Genomic DNA, 19,904 nt, shown 5'->3' with positions numbered 1-19,904 from the left:
GTACTACTGCCAGGATACCCTTCCGAAACTGGAACACACAGAGAGGGATAGGGAGAAGATAGAATCATGTCTCTGTCCCACAGGTACATAAAAGGGGTGGCCGAGGTAGCCAGCCTTTTGAGAGGCAGAGCAAGGGTTATTTTGCACCTTGTGTATACAGAATTGTTTTATCTGAGTTAGTTTTTGAAACGTGATGTTAGCCACTGCATGGCAGTTTCTTTCTTTTAAATGCCAGTTGACATCATTTAATGTCATTTAATGGATGGCTTGAGCATGTTCAGGGGGAGTCGGGATGTCCTAGCATCACAACTTTTAAACACAAGCCTACAGAAGGTCTGAAGCAGAAAGTCTTCTCAGTTCCCCAAGCACCCCTTGTTATTGTAGTAATATGGCAAAGTGACATGCTTTAGCATTCGGCAAGCGATTGCAGACATAAACCAAGTGGTTAAGTCAGAATATGGTATTTTCAAACAAGGCCCCACAGAGCTAAAGACACAGATATTTACTGCTTGAGCTTAAATCTGTTGTCTGGAAAGAAGAGAATACCCTTGGGTTTTTGTGTTGACCAGGAATAAAATTGGGAAGGGAAAAGCTAGAGTCCTAGCAAGCGTTGTCGCAGACGTGCCTTGTTTTGCAAGCCTGAAATCTGCTATATGTCCTCTTTTCAGCCTATACTGGCTAATACTTTTGTACTTTGTTGCAGTTGTCAAACACAAGATGTTATTTGTAAAACTCCCCAGGTTATTATGGCTCGGAAAAGATAGTGCTCTGTAAAGCACACCTACTGCTGGTAGATCATGGCATTAATAAGAGAGCAGTTAAATGGAAAATAAATGTCTGTTTTGACATTTGTCAATTATTGTCAAAATAAATTGACAATTGAAACCTAAGAGATGTGGCTTGTGAAATTTTTTAAGAGAAACGTACCAAACATGGGACTGTAGTACTGAAGATGCAATCCAGCAGAATGCCATAGAATCTGTTTTGACAAAAGCAACAGCAGCTTTATGATGCAGATGTTAAAATGGAGAGTGCCACAGCTGCCCCTCTGGTTGGCTTGATTTCTGTATTCTGCTTAATCACAGAAGCCGGACAGAGATATTTTTGTCTGGGGAGGCAAAACTCCGTGTCTGGGAAGGGTGTAGGCAGTGTTACAGAAGCTGCTGCCTCTTCTGAGGCGGTCTCTGAGTATGGGGGCTCCCTTCAAACAAAATAGTGATTGATTGCTGAGCAGGGAAGCATGAAAGGATTGATGTTAGTAGTTTAAAAATGAGAGGACTACCAGGCACTTGTGAAAACAAACTAATAGCTGTCAGGTGTCATTACACGTGCTCAAATTGCAGCTCTGTAGAACCTTCTTTTGCTTTCAAATTCGTCTGTACACAAAAGGTGTAGGAAGTAGTAGAAGTAATATGAAAATGTAAATTATCTAAGCCTACCCTTAAGATTGACTTGCCAATTCAAAAAGCACTTGAGCTTGTGATTGAGTCTTAATGCTTGTAATGGAACTAAAGTGTATTCTTAAGTTAAAATGACAAAGCTTCTTTTATGAACTTAGACTTTCGCTACAGAAGAGCATATGGAAAGAACCCATTCTGATATTTTACTATTCTTATGCTCCTACAAAAATATTTTTTCTAGTTTCATGTGTGTGGTATTTTCATTCAAGTTTTAAATATATTAAAATAGCTGTTTTAATTTTCCTAGTGTAGATTTGACATCACATTCCTGAACCCTGAAGATTCGCTGATACTTATTTTTCTTTTATGGTTTATTACATTGGGAAGCAATAAATCAAGTTTTCTGTAGTATCTATTTGAATATTAATGAGTCATTTAATCGAGTTGATAATATGAGTTAGAAATTTTGCAAGACAAAAATGTAAGTTCTGGTATTTAACATTAGTGAATAGTATTCTTATGATATGTTAGAAGGATGGATGGGTATCGTACATATAGTAAACTAAGCTGTTTCTGTATGTGAATTTTATAAACCATGTTGTAAGGCTTTAAAGCACTTGTCAGTTTTACAAATTTAAAAGAGGATAAAAACGTGTTAATTTGAATAAATAGAGATTGAAAGATGATTTGGCATAGATGGGTGGTAGGACTTACCTGCTAAGAGGTTCTATTGATTGTAAGGTATTAGAATGAGAATTACTTTGAAGTTACATCTCAGGATATATAGTACACTCACAAGCTGTGAGGTTACATTAGGGATTTCTATACTGTGAAGTGATCTAATTTTGATTTTGGAGGTTTCTGAACTGGCTAGAGGGCATTATTTGTTTTTCTGCAATAGGTGAAGTTTTTCAACTCAGGACAAATGGATACTCTTGACATCCTTATCCTAGGGAATTTAGTGAGACAGATATTACCTATGCTTTCTTTATTAAAAAATGTACATTTCAGTATGACTAAAATTCTTTTTTAGAAGGCATTATATCACTCAACACAATAATTAGAAATTAAACAATGAGTTACATGCTGTGTGAAAGTATCTTTCCATGTTTGGCATTTGTTTAAAGTCTGCAATATTTACTGCATATTGCACAGAAATGGAGGCAGCTTTCAATTAAAATAGGTCCTACTTCTCATTTACAAGGCTGATTCTGATGCCTTTACTGATGTTGGGAAGACCCAGACCCAACATATGCCCAGTGTAATACTTGGGCAAGTTTACTTGTTCCCTAGTTGAGACATCAGGTACAGGACTTCTAAATTAGCTTCTTAGAAAGCATCAGAAATACAATTGACATTACAGGGACTTTGGGTTTGGAAGAGGCAGAGACCCCACAGACTTCTGAGGTCAGTGGCCTCATTGGCCAGTACCTGGGAGAAGCCCGAGAGTGGAGTCAAGGCACGAATGTCATGGTCAGTGTGTGAAACTTGACAGGTCTGCAACAGTTGCCAAATAACTTGACTATGAACAAAGGTGACAGAGAGTGGGGTGTATCTGGAAATGTTAATTATATCATTTGGTGAACTGCTGAAAGATGTTGAAGTGATACATTGAGGAGTCCCAAAAAAATTCTTAGAAGAGTGACAATATTCAGACTGAAAAGAACAGTTATAGTGGTTTCAATGGTAATACAGTAGTAATTAGCAGAGCTAAATTGTTATAAAACCAGTCATGGGTGCCTTCAAAGAGCAATTCGCTGCTTTGAACTTTCATCATCACTGGACATCCCATTTGTCATCATTTTCTTTAAAAAAAAAAGCTTGCAGGGTGTTGTATATAATATACTTAACAATTGATTGTCATGGTTTGCCCCCAGCTGGTGACTAAGCCCCACGCAGCTGCTCGCTCACTCTGCCCCCCGTTGGGAGGTGGGAGGAAACCAGAAGAGTAAAAGTGAGAAAACTCATGGGTTGAGATAAAGGCGGTTTAAGGGGTAAAGCAAAAGCCGCACACACAAGCAAAGCAAAACAAGGAATTCATTCACCACTTCCCATCGTCAGGCAGGTGTTCAGTTGTAGAGGAATGAAGCAGGTTAATTACCATTGATAATATACAGCTGTGGGCTGGCTTCAGGGGCGGCGGGTTGGCTGATGTAGGCAAGGTGCAGCTGTGGCTGGTTCCTGCTAAGGGGTTAAGAGCCAACGAAGGGAGAGCAGCCCAGGAAGAAGCAGAGACAACACATGCCCTGACTGAGGAGATATGAGAAGAAGGCAGCAGAGGGGCTGGCATGAAGAGTATGTTGGTATGAGATGGTAAAAGACCTTGTTGCGGCTGGCTAGTTTGGAGAGTGCTGTGACATTCAGTTATCTTGAGGAAAGGCCTCCCTCATGCACAATGGTTATTTGGGAAGACAAATGCTGTCACTCTGAACATCCCCCCTTCTTCTGTCTTTCCCCAGTTTTTTTGCTGAGTATGATGTCTTGGGTATAGGATATCCCTTTGGTTAGTTGAGGTCAGCTGTCCCAGCTGTGTCCCCTCCCAACTTCTTGTGCACCCCCAGGCCACTTGCTGTTGGGGTGGTCTGGGAAGCAGCAAAGGCCGTGGCTCTGTGCAAGCCCTGCTCAGCAATAACGAAAACATCCCTGTGTTATCAGCACTGTTTCCAGCATAAATCCAAACCACAGCCCCATAGCAGCTACTGTGAAGAAAATTAACTCTATCCCAACCAAACCCAACATATTGCTATAATTAGCTAGACTGCTGGAGTCACCCTAAAGGTCCCTTCATAATCAGTATAGAGAAATAGTCATCTTTGGTGCACAGTTTACATCAACCTGAATGTAAAACACTAAGGTATCTAAAAGTGCGAAGTGGGTGAGCTGTACCCTTGGGGGTTCTGGTTCTGTCAGTTACAGTGTGAGCATGTGGTCTAGTTCATGTGCCCCTTTCCACGTTGTACTTACTATGTAATTGTTATTTAGATAATTGTATAGAAATGCAGAGGACAGCATCTCGGTGGTGGTGTAACAGTCAAATATATACATTAGTTGTGTTTAAATTATTTTTTCAGGCAAATTAAATGGAGTATCTGAACTTCTGTGAATTTATTCCTGCTTCTGGTTAGAAAGGCTCTGTAATGCATTTTCACATGGGTATTGAAATGTCAAAGGGTCATGTAGAACACCCAGCTAGGGAGCCCATTAGAGTTAGAAGCTCTTCTACCTTGAAACAAGCTTGAACATCTCAAGTATGTTCAACAAGTAGAACAAGACCTATGAGAGGCTCAGCCCTGCCATTTTTTACTCCATTGTGCCAATTAAAATGCGACATACAGAGCAATGCCTGTTCCAAAATAAATCTTTTACAGACTTTTTTTTCTATATCTTTGCATTTGCTGACTAGTTTAGTCTTTTCTCTTTTTTAATACTATTGATTGTAATAAGATCCCCTTATTATCTTTTTTAAATTAAACATCAGTGAAAACTGATGCCAGTAGTACATTAACTGCGTTGGGATTCTTAGATCCACTATTTTTGTTTTGCCATTATGCTTCCTTCTTGAATTATAACCATTTCCCTTTCCATTTATTGACAAGGTTCTCATTGTCACGACTCAGGCATTTTGATCTGAAACACGTGAAATTAATTTCCTGTTGCTCTTCAACTGTTCCGTAAACAAAAAAGTGGATAGATGATTGAAATTAATTTATGAAATGTGATCAATAAAAAGTAAGCTGCATTTCAGTCAGATAGAAGCTCGAAAGAACAATTATAAGACTGTCTCTTAAAATGAAATTTCGTGTTGGTAGAGTTGATTCAAAACATGTTATAAAAAGAATAGGAAAAATATTACGGTCATTTTTTCCAAGGCTAAGAGAACCTTTCAGTTTCTAAAGGCAATCTTTCCTTTCCCATTTCAGTTTTTAATAGATCTATCAAATAGGGGTGATATTTCATGACAGGTGAATGGTAGATGTACTAACCCTGTTTTAGGAGAAGTATACAAATTTTTAGAAAAAAATTTGAAGGAAATAATAATGAGACAAAACAAAATAAAATGCATCGCAGGCTAGTACAAGACTAATTGTATATGAGTAGGAAGGACAATAGAGTTAATTTACCAGAACTCAATAAAGCATTTGATATCATATAGGAAGTGAAGTTGGAAAATATTCTTCTAACTGAAGAAACGGATTTAGTGGAAGGTAATAGAGTGTTGAGTTCTGGTTTCCAAGTCTTTAACTTTTACAGTTTTTCTTGATGTAACTCCTTGCCTAGTCCAAAGGAATAGTTATTCCTTTCCTCTTTGAAGCATTACCCATCTTAAAACTTTTTTGTAGAGTGGAAGTCTTCCCAGATTGAGGATAAATGATCCAGTTCCTTCAGTCTTTTCTCAAGAGCTCTTTTCTTGACTTCTGAGAATTTATTACCATGTGCTTGCTGGTGATGATTGGGTTCCTATTCAATCATTTTGCAAAAGAAGTTGCTTCTCAGAAACAGTTCCTGATTCTTATGTTTCTGTGCTTCCAAAATATGCTTATTTATTCATTTTTTTTAGGTGGAAAAGGAGGCTTCCTTTATAATGGTAAATGAAACAGCTTCTGGAAACATTCCAGGGTACTGAAATGCAGTTGTCTATACTATTAAGTTGTTCACAGTCACCAAATCATTGAACAAACATGGGCTGAAAGGGACCCGTATAGGTCATTTAGACCAAACCCCTGCTCAGAGAAGGTCCAGCTAGATCATATTGCTCATGGCATTGTTCAGCTGAATTTGAACAGTTTCAGTCTCCAGCAGTGGAGATTCCACAAATTCTCCGGCCTCTCTGTGCCACAGGGAGGAATTGTTTCTTTATACCAAATCTAAATTTCCTGTGTTGCAGCTTCTGCCAGTTGCATCTTGTCCTTTCACTGTGCACTTCTGAGATGAGTCTGGCTCAATTATCTTTACATGCTTCCAGCAGGTCTTTGTAGAAAGCAGTAGTATCAGCACCTCGGCTTTCTCTTCTTCAATCTGACTAAGCCCAGTTTCCGCAATCTCTGCTTTCATTTCTTGTGCTCCAGCACCCTTGAGCACTTGCTAGACTCATCTCAGTATGCTCATGCCCTTTTTTTTTTTTTTTTCTTTTTGGCCAGAACTGGACACAGTACTCCAGCATGGCCAACAGAATCTCACCAGTGCCCAATAAAGGGTATTTCCCTTGACCAGCTGGTAGCAATCCTGCTGATGCAACATTGTAGATGGTTGATTGCTTTTGCTACAAGGGCACATTGCTGAGTCCTTTTCACCTTGAGGATCTTCAGATCCTTCTGGAAAGCTGCTTTCTATCCAGTTGTCCTCCAGCTGTTGCATTGGGTTAATTCATCCCAGACATAAGGCTCTTCGGTTGCCTTTGTTGAAGTTTGTGATGTTCCATTTGGCCCGTTTCTGTAGTCTTTCCTCTGAATAGCAGCCCTACCCGCTAGTGTATCAGACACTCCCACCATCTTGTTAGGGGTGTTCTCTGTATCATCATCCATGTCATACACTAAACACTACTAGCATTAGTATCTTTCCTGGAGGGATACAGTGGTAACCAGCTGCAGTTGGACTTTGTAGTGCTTATTACCACCCTTTGAGCCCAAACATCCTGGCAATTTTCTGCTCATGTTGTCATGTCCTTCTCCAAACCATATCCTGCCAATTTGTCTATCCCACTGTGGGATCCTATTGAAGGCCTTGCTGAAATCGAGGGAAGTGGCAGCCATTGCTTGACCGCAGTGCAATGAGCCCATCATCTTGTTTGTCGCAGAAGGCAATCAGTTTGGTCAGGTATGATTTGCCATTTAGTAAATTGATGCCGACTATTCCCAGTCACCTTGTTATCCTTCATATACTGAAAATGTCTCCTGGGAGAATTTGCCGCATAGCTTTCCTGAGGAACTGAGACAGGGGTGATTCACCTGCAGCTCTGCATATCCTACCTCTGGGGAAGCCCTGCTTTGAAAATGGATGTGGCATTTGCCTTTTCTAGTCATCGAGAATAAGGAACCTTTCCTGATTGTCAAAACCTTTCAGAGATAGTAGGAGGCAACCTTGCAATGGTATTGACGAGCTCCCTCAGCAACTTGGGATGTGTCTGATGTGATCCGTTTGACTTATGTATATCCAATTGGCCCAACTTAATCTTATTGTAATGTTGTTAATGCTTCGCTCCCCTAAATTCTGGTAATTGGCTCAGGGATATGAGGGGCATGATGACAAACCTTCCCAGTAAAGACCAAGGCAAAGAAAATATCCAGTACCTCAGACTTATTCATGCCACTAGGTTCACTGACAGTGGTCAGTCCAGACTTTGTTCATCCATGCTGGCATTCTACCATGCTTGTTTGACTTTTGGTACATCACAAAGGACTGTTTTCAAAATTTTGAGCAGGGTGCCTTGCAAATCAACAAGTTCTCCTTGACTTATATTCCCTCCTACAGGATACTGCCAAACAAATCTCTGAACAAGCCCATGTTTGCTCTGCTGAAGTCCCAGGCTGTAAGTCTGCTTGCCTTGGTCTTGCTGCCTTCTTTCCGGGTTTTGGACAGCACAACCTCACAGTCCCTGCAATGCAGACAAGGCTGTGGTTGACTTTCGTATCTTTAACCAATTATTTGTTCGTGACTAACGAATTGGAAAGTTCCCTGACATGCTTTTTGCCTAAGTCATCTGCAGTCTCCCAAACAATTCCCTTCACAGTTTGGGAGTTAAGAGTGTTGCTGGAACTGTTCCCAGTTGTTGGTTTTCATGCAGCCACTCTGTTTCAGCTGTGAGAGGGTTTACTGGAACTGAGCACAGTGGTCATAATTGTGGACTGCTAGATGCCAACTGGCATTAGTGACCCGAAACATTCATTTTTACTAGAGCAGATGTAGCTGAGGATTAGTCTTACAAGCCTGCCATGCAAACAGTTGACTAAAATTGTCAAATACGCTGTACCAGCTAGTGCCAATGAAAAGAACACATTTCTTGGTTCTGCAAAAGCAAACTTTCTTTAGCTCTAAAACTGGGATAGATACAGAACAAATGATAGAGAAATTTAAGTGTGTGTGTGTGTGTGTTCCCCCAAGCACTCAGCCAGTTCTGATGTGGGAAAGTTGTAAATAGAGAATTTGTTGCTGGTAAGAGACAAGTGGTCTGTCTGGTCCACCCATAACTCTGTTGCTATACTGGTTTTCCTTGCTCCAAAAGTTCTCCATTTGACTTGAGTTTGCTCCATGCTGATTCTAGAAGGAAAGCATGAAGGAGTAGCTGATATTCTTTTATGCTGTCTAAACTGGTCTATGCATGCTTCCAAAGCCCTGCATCTAAAACATGACCTGGAAGCTTCCTGGATCACAGCGTCCTTCCCCTACCTACATCTTCCCCACACCCCTCCTGTCCATTTGGTTTTATAGGAAAGAAACTCTCATATGCAGGTTGGAAGGAAGCCATAGTAATCACAATGTAACCATTGGAAAAATAATCTCTGACAATACGCTGAAAGGGAATGTATTTGTAGTTGTACAATAGAAGTGTAAATGTGTTCTTGAATCCTAATAAAGTCAAAACATGTCATGGTAACAAAAAAGAGAAATTGGCCTGAGGAACACTTATGAATTTATTATATGACAGTATTTCATTGAAAAGTTATTCACAGTGTTCTAGGCAGAATTTATGTTGGTGTTTTTCTTTTTTTCTTTTTTACTGTTGCAGTATTTCCCATGGATGTTTTACTTCCCTGAACTCCTCTGTACCGTACTTCTTAAACAGTACCCTTCTATATGGTGGTACTTCTCTGTACGTTTATTGAAACTACTTAAGAAGTTTTTGCATTTGTAGTGCTGAAGTTCAAATCTGTCTATTGATGTGGTTCTGCAGTTACGGGCATCTTGTTCTGGATGGAGGTATCCTACTCCACTGTGGCTTGTACTGCCCTGGAGCTCGTAAGCCAGGACAGATCGCTCTTGCAGAATGACCGTGTTGGAACCAGTAGGCATTGCTGAAGAGACATAGTAGCTGGATGCTGCATGATACGTATTAACTGGCTCGTTTTTTCTCCAATGCTGGAGTCAGTAATTTCTTGTGTATCCCAAAGTGCTGGAACATTGTAGGACTCCTATGGACTCAGTAACTTCAGTTGTTCATCAGCTCTAGGTTGGCTTTGGGCAGTGCAAGTTACGTGTCTGTGCAGTACACTCCCGCTGTGCGTATTGTCACAGCTTTTTCATTCAAGGTCAAGGTGCATGTGAGGTTCATAAATGTTCCTTTGTGCTGTGCAAAAGTTTCTTATGGGAATATTTGCTTGTTAGACACAGATTATCTTTTTACTGTTGTGGGTGGGACGGACATTCGCCTTGTTAAACACAGGTAAACTAGAAAATGTCCTGTAAGTGGACTTCAAGACAAGTCACAGCTGAAGTCTGCAAACAATAACAGGCAGCTTGTCAGTCTAAAGGTCCATTGATCCTGGAGGACAGAAAAACTTTCTAGATGAATAACGATGAGTTGAAAACCCCCTCACATTCTGTCACTACTTTTACCTCCAACATGAGAAGCCACCTAATATCCTCTTTCAAACCCTGTAGAAGAGATTTTCAAATAACTTTATGAAATACTTTGATTCCATTTAAAAAGTTTTCTTTAATTTCAAACTTCAGATTTCAAAAGTAGGTTTTTTAGTTTACAGTTTTCATAGGCATTTGTGGTTGACTATCTTAGGATTCTGGTTTCAGCAGATAAATAAAAAGAAGTTCAATCAGAAAGTTGTTAGAGATTCATCTTTTCATTTAGATTCTGTTAATGAGGCTGAATTTGAATGAGTATGTGCAATGTTTCATGGTAATCTAAGGACAAGCACCGCTGCAATGAAGTGTGCGAATGAGGCAATGAGAAAGCTGAGAATCTCTTCCTCCTCCAGTAAATTCACACCTGAAAAGTGAAGGCAGGTTTTTTGAATGTTCCCCAAAACCATTTCCCGAGGATTACATAGCACCACTGAGATTCCATCTGAATATGAGGAAGAACCTTTTTACCTTGAGGGTGACAGAGCCCTGGAACAGGCTGCCCAGAGAGGCTGTGGGGTCTCCTCCTCTGGAGACATTCAAAACCCACGTAGATGCAACTCTGTGTAGTCTGATCTGGGTGAAGCTGCTTTAGCAGGGCATTGGACTAGATGATCTCCAGAGGTCCCTTCCAACCCTGACCATTCTGTGATTATGTGGTGACAGAATACAAGAATTGATACTTCTATATAACCAATTCAAATCTACTCTCTGCTATCAAATATGTGGGAAAGTTCCTTGCCTAGCTAGAAGTGTCATACTTCATGGAACTTCAAGAATCTAACTTCAGAATTACTAGTAGCCTCTTGCTCTGTTTTCATAAGAAATTACTTGGCATTCTCATTTTAATTCTTCAACTACTATCAACATATATACACTTAATGTTTTTGGCTGTCTACAAAATTAGGCATTTTATGTGCACGGTATAGAGGGCTTACTGTTCTGACAGAGGACCTCTGCATGGGTACGTATACACAGTCCTTCACACGTGGATTTGGGCCTGAACTTGCTCTTAGCTTTGCTATGATTTGCCATTGCTATGGTGCATCATTTGGGTTGTGAGCTAAGCTGGAAGGCAGATGGCTCAGACTGAACTTTTGGGTTAGCTGTGGGTACTCAGCTTTGCAGTTGGAGTTTCATGGCAGGCCAGCTTAGAATGTCAGCAGAACAAATGCTCACCTGCAGGCAAAGATTATAAAAATGCCAGAGTGTCGTTTTTGATGTCCATTAATGTATCTGCCCAGTAACTTCAATGTGGCTGTTTATGCTACATAAGGAAAAAGGAGAATCTCCAGTGATTACAGGTGTATGGTCTATTCTGCTGTTAACCTTAGCTATAATTAAGGCACTGAACTGTCACCTGGAAATAATATAATAATTACAATCTTTTTCCCCCCACCAAAACATTCCTTTCCTTGCCATTTTTTATTGATTTCACATTTAAGAACATTTTCAAAGCCTTTGTTTCTTCTTACTGCTCTATTTTTTCGCTCAGCTCAGTGCTTACCTTCACAAACAGGTGAAAGATTGAAAATTGCCTACGTAGAAGGATTCAAAAGACCCAAAGGATACTGGTATAGCCATTAGTTATGATGAAATTGCTGTGCTGTCCTTTTTGGGTGACTTCCTCGCTTTGTTTAATTTTCTAGAAAATATCGTAACATGCCATTTAACAATTGTAGTCTTAGAGATATCATTGTTGGTTGAAGTTTCAGTTTCTTTCAATTGTTTTAATTTTCCATTCTTCAAACTCCCTCCTATTTACAGAATCTACAAGTTTCAGTTATGCATTAGTGCAGACCCCTTTTGTTACAACTATCTTCTAATTGTAAAATTATATTTACAGTTTTACATTGTAGTCAGCATGTCCAGAAAAAACCAGATAGCTGATTTTTTTCTAATAGATGTAAATATGAATTGATTAAAAAGGAATTAAGGAAGACTGGGAAAATAACTGCTGCTGCTTCTTGTAGAAAGGACTTTTTTTGTTTTAAGAATACTATACATCTGTAATGGATGTGAGACCTCTGGCTTTTTTGTCTCCCTCTTCTCTTAAATCTATCAATAACTGCACAGCATTCTTTCCTCCTCTTTGTTTTGTTTCATTGCTTGTCCATGGAAATATATGGGGGGAAAAATAATCTTGTCATTTAGCTAGCCATGTTTCCTGGGATATGCAAGGTTTATTATTTGTTTTGGAAACACAGGAGCTTTATTAGGGTTATTCTTGGGTATCTGCTCTCTCCACATTTTTCTTGCAGGACCCAGTGTGCCTTTTTCAACTTTCTGTGAATACCCAGGAGTTTCACAAAACACCTGCAAACAGAATCAGTAGGTACGAAGAGTTGAAATGAGATTTATGTTTTTTCTCCCTCATAATCCTGTTGATCACAAAGGTACTGTTTTTTCTTATGTGTCTGGACAGGGTCTCACAAAAAGGGTTTCTGATCAATGATTAGTGTGCTTAGGCTATGTCTGTATGAATAAATGAATAAGTGCCAGGGAATGTTCCTGGGCAGCAGAACTCAGCCATCTGTACAACTAAATTGTTAACATGGTCCCTGGTATGTTTTTGGGCTAAGCCAACTAGCGCTCCCAAATATTCCCACGCATCGCTTGGGAGTTAACCCAGACCGTAGAAAATTTCCATTAGGTAGTCTGAATGCTGCCACCCTGTTTTGGTAACTAACAGTGTTTTAGTAAAGGGTCACGGGCTATTCAGCACCAGTTCACTTCAGTGGCCCCAGCACACTTCACTTTTTCGCACAGGTACAGTCTTAGAGCTTTTCCCAGTTCCCAGATGGACATCCCTCTGGTATTCTAGCTTCACGTCAGAGCAAGACCCAAGAATTCATGATTTTCTTCAGATTTCCCTCCTGCGTCTTGAGGCTTCCAAAGGAAGAAAATGAGTTTGCTGGCTGGAAGGCAACCATAGCATGCTCCAGACAGGTCCTCCGTCTGGACAGAGACAGGACCAAGACAACAAAGCACACAGTAGAAAGTACCTGCCATTCTGTTTCTCTATAGCCTTACATGATGTGTCCCATTCTAAGCATAAAACAATTATTTCAACTCTTTTCCAGCAGTAAAGGGGAGGATTCTGTATTTTCTTGGGAAATTACTTGTGTTGCAGACGCTTGAAGCCTGTCATTCTTTTCATGACCCAGAGTGCCAGAGGCAGCTCATTAGCCTTCCCCGTGATCCAGCAGGTCAGCGCACCTGGCGTATGGGATCAAGAAGTGTGAATGAACAAAACAGTGTAGTAAGTGGAAAGCAGGAGAAATGAATGAGCTCCATCCTCTCTATCTGGGATCCCATCTGTGAACATGTATATCTTAATTATAGGGTTAAAGTCAAGTGCACACCTCTACCAAAAATGTAATATGTGATTTTTTTTCTACACTTGCACAGACTGGATTATGTTTTACGTAGTGCAGCAAAGCAGAATAGGTTAGTTTTTTAAGACTTGTAATTTTGATCATTGCTGAGTGAAATCCCAGCCTCATTAAAATAAGCAGTAAAACTTATTGTCTTTGATGGAGTAAGAGCTTTATCCCCGTTGGGTTTTTGGTGGCTTTTTTGTTTGTTTGTTTATTTGTTTGTTTTATTATTGTTCTCATACAGTGTGGTAACTACAGTAAATTGGCTGCTTGTTTTAATCGTGTTTCATCTTCTAAACAGATAGTATTACTTCATCTTATCACAGGACTTTTCAGACCCTTTTTGACCATTAAAGGCCCAGACCAGTTCCCACACAAGTCAGTAACACTTGGATCAGATCCAAAGAGATGTTTGGCTTTATGTAGCTTATGCTGACATGGTACAAATGCAGCTGCCTGGGGAATTTTCACAGCATTATTTGACCTTTTGCAAGAGCTGAGATTGAATATCAGAAATGTTTTTAAGAGGGCATTGGTTCTAATGCAAACCTCTGGGATACACACTTTAAATCTAATTTCTGGTATGACTTCAACAAGAATTCTCTGTATTATTTTTGATAGAGGGGCACAGCTTGAAAAACTAGTATGGTTCAGGTTCCAGAGGCAATGTTGTTATAGTCAGAATGCTTTAAGGATGTTGGCAAGATAAGGTTTGTGGATATAGGCGACAACTTTCCTGGATCAATTAGTGTAGACCTGAGTCAGAACATGAAGAAGTCTTAATCTTCTCAGATGACTTTAGCATCATGTAGGTATCTACATCCCAAATAGGCATGCTTAGCTCATTTTGTAATCAGTGGAGATAAACAGGCATTTCTAATGTGTAGTTCAATTTAGATGTTTACTTGGGGCAATGAATCATGCTATGGGAGGGCTTATTTCTGTCCATCAGCAGTGTCGGAGATTTGGGGTGCCTATCTCAGTTGCAGATGTCTGCATTGTGAACATCTATATTTAGTCAAATCAATCCCATCTGATTGTGTCACACATAATAGATATGATTAGACATTATCTAATTTTCCAAGTCAGTTCTGGTGTCAACATGACTATACTCCATTAAAAGCCATCAGATTATTTTCTACTGTGCTGAATGATTAATGTTTAATATTTTTTTTTTTTTGAAGAAAACTAAACCAGACTGACATACAGTATGTTTCTTGCTAGTGGATTTCTTGTGCAGCTTAAGTCAGAAAGATCTAGTGTGGTAAAATGTAGACTGTACACAACAGGAGAGAGCATGCTTGACAAAAGAGCTCCCTCCAGATCTTGTTAGTAGAAGAAACATGAGTGAGTCACAGTCCTGAGTCCTTTCAGGGAGTATTTGGAAATGCCTGGGGCATTCTGCTCAGGTGTGTTGAAATCTTCTGTGTAACAATATGAGAACTAAAGGGTAATTTGGTCCTTTTAGGCAAAGCTGCTGGCATCCAAACAGTCCTTCAAAAATTCTGTAACTGTTCAAAGGAAAGTGATTAAAGATTAGTTTGCTAGATTCTATTAAGAACATTTAACAATTAAAATCAAAAGAAGAGGTGGTAAGGAACTTTGAGTTTGAATTAAAAAATAAAGCATTAATTTTGAAATGAAACTTATGAAGTTGTAGACTTAATCATACCAAGCTCTGCTAAATTTGTGACTTGAATTTGTTGACATATCTATTTAGATATTTGTCCCAAGTTATGACCCAGTGACTGGACTTCAGTGTTGGGAACAATTTCAGTACTTTTTCCTTAGACACCAGTTTTCACATCCCAATTTCTGCACACCCTGTTAATACATAAATGCATACACATCCCTCCCTTGCTCTTGTTGGCTATCTAAAAGTGAAAAGGTTCAAGTGTAGGTGTTAAATGAATGAAATGGAATCCATTGGTGAACAGAAATTTCCTATGACCTGAAATGTGTGTATATGGTAGATTTAGGAAGGAGGCTATAATGCCCTTTAATGATAAGCTAGACATTTAGAGAAGTTTAAGCAGAGAGATACTTGTGGGGTTGCCTGGTGTTGTACTGATAGGTGCTCACACATGAATGTATCTATACAACCAGTTCTTAATCTTTGAAGTTAGAGAGTACTAAGGATACCTGTAAGATAATAAAAGTATGTAATTAAAGGAAATTTTGGGTCCATATGTCTCCCCTTCTGACTCATCCTGGGGCATTGTAGGGCCCAGGTAGATGGAGTCTGGAGGGGGTCTCAGCGAGGCAGGTCATTCCAGCAGGAGTGGTCATGCACTATTTGAATTTTGTCCCTTTATGAACTGAGCCACAAACAGAGCTGCTTACTTTGGAAATTGAGATGATGTAACACTCTAATGAGGAAACATTCCATGAAACTTATCAAAATGAAACCTACAGAGAGGCAAGGTAATTAATGAACATATGAGACCTGCATTTTCATACATGCTTGCTCATAGCCAATGGATCAAGGTGACAGGTCATATATAGATAACCAAGTGACAGCTGTGATAGTTAAGGCTGAAGGCTGCTTTTGATTGCCATGTCATCTTTGAAAAAAAATTATCATGACAGGTGGTACTCATAAAGGTAAGATCAGGATTCTTCTAAGTTCTTGTGAGGCTTCCTGGGTCTCTGTGGAGCAGCCAGCAAAATAAGAGTTAGTAGGCTTTAGATGCTACGTCAGTAAATAATCATAAGGGAAAAACCTTTCTCATAAAATGAGTGAAATTTATTTAGTTTTGCATAGTTTTTTCAAATAACTTCTGTCACATCATTGACTTCAGCACACATGAAATGGAAGTGAGTTTTTATTCTGGTGTAGTGTCAAAAGGGGTTTCAGTGTACACAGTCATAAGCAGATGTGAGTACCTCATGCAAAGAGCTGTGGCTGTCCATCACGAAAGCAATTTCAGAAGCTTAGGATATGGAACACAAAAAGTGATGTTTCACAAAACACAGGACATTTATTAGCTCTTTACCAAGGACAACATTTAGGACATACTACTTTAATCCTAAGCAAAACAGGTGATTTGGGAACATTATTTAGCTTTGGATAGTGTTCAACAAAAAACCCACCATAGACATATCAATGCCTACTGCCTCAGATATGTGAGAGGTTGCATTTTACTCCAAATTTATTTTTTTGTGTTTATTATTCAGTCTTTAATAGGTTTTGATTTGTGAAGCCTGACGAAAAGCGTACTGTTGCTCAGGGAGCTGGTTACACGATGCTATTGTTTCCAGAAGCAAAAGCAGACAGAAGTTGATTGTTATATCTCGGGGCCACTATTACCAAGTATGAGATGCTAACACAAGACTTCTGTTTCCTTTTAAGGCACAAAAATGACAATTTGGCAACTAGCTTGTGACCTTGAAGATAGGATTAAAATGTGTCCTTTTGACACTGAGCAAAGCACTTAAGACTCTTTTAAACTCTGCACTGATGGGCCTGCAGAGAATCCCAAGTTAATATTCAAGTTTTGCTCCATGCCTGCAGTCACTGGAACCTTTCATTTCCTCGCTAATGAACTTAAGGACAAAAAAAGAAGATCCCCTAGAAAATAAGCAGCTCCAATCTGTTAAGTTCCTTTCGTCCTGTCCCAAATGTGTTGACATCAATGGGAAATTTTTCCTTTGTTGTCTGCAGGTTTTGGATTTGAGTTTCTGCTGTTTTGAGGAAAGCAGAATCAGCTTTAATTGTAATTTTTTGAGATAAATAGAATCAGCTAACAGATATAAAGACAAATAGATTATGAATGTCCAGGTAAGTTTCAAGTTCCAGGAAGTGACATCTGCAAGTTTCTTTCTTGCAGTTTGCTTACTTTCCCACCCTCCACCGCAGAAAGACTAACTCAGCTGGGAGGTCAGCTTGCAAGTTTTCAGCATTTTTGTGGAAGTGATAATAGGTGTAAGAAGCTTTTCCTGGGTACAAGATAATGTGAATTTTGGCAATCTAAGAAAACATGTTCTGACTATTGCCTTACACATTATTGATGTTGCCCATGATTTCATGTGAAAATAATAACCAAAATGCTTCACCACCTGCTGTTTCTTTGACTTTTTTCATGCTGCATACAGAGACCCTAAATGGTAGCAGTACAGCTGTGAGTAGAACTTCTGTAATCCTGTTATGCCATAGAGGGACTGAATCTTCAACCAGGAGCTGTATATTCATTCCTTTCTCACAGTCCATTTATCCTGAAGGATTCTTACATGCAAGCTTATGCAGCATGGCTGTTGGGGAGTGGCATTTCAAAGATGTGTATCACTGGATCCGTAAATCTTTCACTATCCTGGAGAAGCGCATTTAGACCTCCTCGCTAGTTTCTGTGCTTCTGGGAATGGAGAATACAAAAGATGGCTTTATTTTCTTTTGTATCTCTATAGCTCTTTGGTGATATAGCACGAGAATTCACTGGTCTCTGAATATGCAGATGTGATGAGTTTGGACGGGTACTTTCACTGGCATTGAAATCCAATGAAAAGTTTTGTAGGGCACCAGAATTCTTTGAGGAAAATAGAGTTTGAGCAGAGCAGACCAGCATGGTTTTCTTTCTTTGTGGAAAAATGTTGATTTAATGATGCAAAAGGAGAAGGGGGACATACAGCCAGAAAGTGCCCAACAGTATACTATCCTGGCGTATGTATGATCCACATTCAAGCAGTCTGTGACACCCACGGATTTTAGTTTTGCGAAGAAACATACCTCTTGCAAAGGTCATATACTGCTTCAGGAAACTGAGTCTGTATTCTTGAGTAATTTCCTGACCTGAGGTCCTGGTTGTTAACTTTTCCTTGAATTTTCTCATGCTCTCCCCTGTTTAAGGAACATTTTTCCCCTTTGGATTAACTGACTGCCATGTTGTCATTTTTTAAGTGCCTTAGATAATCCAGGTGCCAGCATGAGAAGTATGTTTATGAGTCAAATTTCTTACATTATTTTTCTTCTTGTCAGCAGGGCTTCCTGATATAGCTGTGGAATGATAACACAACCCTTTTAGGTCATTCAACCAATTTTTTTTTTAGGGCACGTCCAGCAAGTCCTACTCAGGAGACGCTCTCAGACTTCATTCAGGTTTTTTTTTTTCTTTAAGAAGAAATTCTCCAGTGAAGACTGATATTGTTGACAATGTTTCAATTATATAGTTTGGTATTTAATACTGTTTTATTATGATTATTTATTTCCGATTTTAGCTAATTTAAAAATATTTTCCCCTTCCCTGCCTTATTTTAATGTTTGCTTGTCTTTTTTTTGTTAATTGAAATGGGTCAAAAACTTGAAAAGTTATACTTTAGAGGCAGCAAAAGTGAAAGGAGATCTGTCTCTGTCTTGGGATTGTTTTTCTTCTCTAACTTGTAATAAGTTTAGCATCCTTTCAACAATTTCATTATTGCTATTGTAAAGCTGTCATCATTGCTGTAGTAATTACAGTAAGCAACAATTTCAACAGTTACAGTATACATGAAAAGTTATGCGAAGGAACACTGAAGAGTTAGACCATAATAAATACAGTGTTACAGTTGATGATGCGGACAGAGGAAACATAACATATTAAATGTACTTCCTCCCTGCTGTAGCAATGAAAAAGCATCTATTTTCTTGGAAAAGATGAGGTTGACAGAGCTTTTGCTATTATTGACCTATCTATAGAATGGAATAAACTAAAACCTGGGTTTTTACAGTATTTACAGCAAATTCAAGTAAAATCTTGGCCCTGATTTACAGAAGGTTAGTAAGACTTACCATGAGAGACCAGTGTAGAAACAGATGAACAGAGAACAGAAAGGAATAGTACGACTTTTATATGAAGACCTAAGAAAGGTCCCTACATTTTGTGTTTGTGTGTTATTATGGGACACCATGCTGTTCTACATACAAAATACCGTAATCAGGTGAACAGTAATATCGATGGAGTTTTTATAAGGAACATTGAGTAATCATTTCTTTGTCATTTCTGCTGTTTCTAGTTTATTTCATCTTTTCCTTTTATTCAGTCTTGGAAGTTATTTTTTTATTTGCTTTTAATTCTCTGTGTAAATTTGCTCGTAATGGATAATAGAAGTCTGTTCTCTTCTGCATGATTCTTCTCAGACCCTCTCATAGCGCCTGTCCTTTTTTCCCCATGGTCTTTTCTGTTGTTGTCTTACACAATATCTAAAAGCATGCAGACCTCAGAAAGAGCGAGCTGAGTTAATCTACCTTATTTTTGACTTATTTCTGTAGTGCCAAGCATTACACAACTTTAAGGGGACACAAAAGGTGTTTCAGTAAGAAATTAATCCATTCTGAAACTAAAGCTAACATTAAATGAATTTATTCACTTTTTTGGATAGCTGAACTAGTTTTTGTACAGTGGACTTGGCCCAGATGCTTCATATCACTATTACTTATTTATAGGTAAAATGTAAAGTATTTTTAGAAAAAAAAGAAAAAGCTCATTCTTTGCTTACAAGAGTTTTTTTTAATTTAGGTCACATAAAAAGAAGGGTGTGGGAAATTTCATTCAATATGCATGAAATATGGATAATGAAATGT

At 39.0% G+C, this 19,904-nt stretch overlaps 1 protein-coding gene across 3 annotated transcripts in view; it reads left to right on the top strand.

The window, feature by feature from the left end:
• The window catches only part of TRPC6 (transient receptor potential cation channel subfamily C member 6), a 123,119-nt gene that overhangs the window by 29,313 nt on the left and 73,902 nt on the right, over positions 1–19,904 (top strand). The gene's annotated exons all lie outside the window — the stretch shown is intronic.

Source organism: Falco punctatus, assembly GCF_963210335.1.
Source record: "Falco punctatus genome assembly, chromosome: 2".
Classification (NCBI taxonomy): domain Eukaryota; kingdom Metazoa; phylum Chordata; class Aves; order Falconiformes; family Falconidae; genus Falco; species Falco punctatus.
Note: the sequence above shows the minus strand (reverse complement) of the source record. Positions and strands in the feature narration are given on the sequence as shown.